We start from the raw sequence: 2,154 nt of genomic DNA, 5'->3' as shown, positions 1-2,154 counted from the left end.
TGGCTAATGTTATCTGTGCAAGTTAAATGTATGTGCGTGTACACAAGCGCGGCACCGCCAAAATCCGCATAACTATTAAAATGTGTGTGTTTTGTTTTTTTTTCAGGTCGCCCGCCGAGGAATTGCAAAAGGACCTTCACCTACCTTTTTCTGCAGTCTAGCCAATACCTGGAGGAGTTATTGTGACCCCCACGGAGGAAGAAACAAAGACGTCGCTGCTATAAAATTGACAGCAACATCTGTTTGCACAGGAGCATCTGTGTCACCCAACCACCAAATTTTGGGACAAGAAGCATCGCTCATATACCACTACTACTGGACGGAAAGTCGCAGATACGTTGGTGAGAGATGCCCACTTCCATAGGCCACCAGCAACAAAATCGGATTTTGGTGTCTAAGCGAGGATCAACGTAAGACGCTGACCACCTGCTCTAGAGTGAGCCGAACCTACACAAGTGCACAGGAGAGGATTGAAGTAGCCAGAGTCCTACCAGCAGTGGATGAAGAAAGAAGAATCACTCTAGTTTTATTAAGTTTTTTTATTCAGTAGAAATGTTGCTCAGTTGGAGTTTTATTGAGTAATTTTATTGTATTCATTCGGAATTTTGCTCAGTTGAAGTTTTATTGAGTTTTACATGACGCATTTAGTTTAGGTATTAAGAGAGTTTTCAAAGTACATATAAGTTTTGAACTATATAGTTTTTTTAAATAGCAATATTACTAAGAGAAGAGTTAGTTTTGTATTACTTACCTAGTTTCTTCCGTCCATTTTCCTTTATTCCTTTTTTTTTTTGTGTTTTTTATTATGAGATTTCAGTTTTTACACAGTTTATCACATTTTCTTTTTTTCATACAGTTTATCACGTCCTTTTTTTTACTGGAATTTATTAGTTTAGTAGCGGTTTCCTAATTATACCTTTCATGACCATGAAATGGTATTATAACTTTGGTCCGATGTTTGTAAGTACCAGAACAAAAAGAGATAGACCCATTAAAATGTATACTTATATGATCAGAACGTCGAGCTGAGTTGATTTAACCATGTCCGTCTGTCCGTCTGTCCGTCTGTCTGTCTGTTTGTATGCAATCTAGTCTCTCAGTTTTCGAGATATCCGTATCAAATTTGGTATGTGGGTGTATTTTTATAATGTATTAATCATTTGTCGGAACCGGAAGAATCGGACCACTATAACATATAGCTCCCATACAACTGATTGTTCAGATATGAGATTTTTCGTTATAACTTCTCCATTTATGCAGCTACGAACATGAAATTTTGCAGTACTTGCACCCATTACCAACAGAATACTTACAGTGAAAATTACAAAGATCGGGTCACTATAACCTATAGCCCCCATACAACTGATTGTTCAGATATACAATTTTTCGTTATAACTCCTTCATTTATACCGCTAGGAACATGAAATTTCGCGCTGTTTTCACTCATTATCAACAGACGACTTACAGTGTAAATAACAAAGATCGGGTCACTATAACCTGCAGACCCCATACAACTGATTGTTCAGATATGAGGTCCTTTTATCATAACTCCTCCATTTATGCAGCTAGGAACATGAAATTTCGCACCACTTTCACTCATTATTTACAGAATACTTACAGTGAATATAACAAGGATCGGATGACTACAACATATATCTTCCATACATCTGATTGTTCAGATATGGGATTTTACGGTAAAACTCCTTTATTTGAACAGCTAAAACCGATAAATTTCGTAAGATATTTTATAAATAATAATACAAAGTCTACTGAGAAAATCAATCATATGCTGTATAAGCTTTATCTCCTATAGCACTGATTGTTCAGATACCAGTTTTTGCCATATATCTCCTTTATGTAGGAAAGTAAACCCAATAAATTGTGTTACCGGTTTACATACCGATCACATAGCAGTGAAAATCACTTAGATTGGTGCCATGTAGAGTATATCTTCTATACCTCTGATTGTTTAGATGCGATTTTTTATATAAGTATGTAACTCCTCTATCGATGTATGCAGATATATTCAAAAGCAGTAATCTGTCAAAGTAAAATTTGCAGATGTTCATGAAAGGTATGAAGTCTTCGGCATAGCCGAAGACAGCGCTGCTCTTACTTGTTTTTTTTTTATTTTTTGCACGTTTTGATCGGCCA

Source organism: Rhagoletis pomonella, unplaced genomic scaffold (assembly GCF_013731165.1).
Source record: "Rhagoletis pomonella isolate Grant_MI unplaced genomic scaffold, Rhpom_1.0 Rhpom_scaffold_04295, whole genome shotgun sequence".
Classification (NCBI taxonomy): Eukaryota; Metazoa; Arthropoda; class Insecta; order Diptera; family Tephritidae; genus Rhagoletis; species Rhagoletis pomonella.
Note: the sequence above shows the minus strand (reverse complement) of the source record.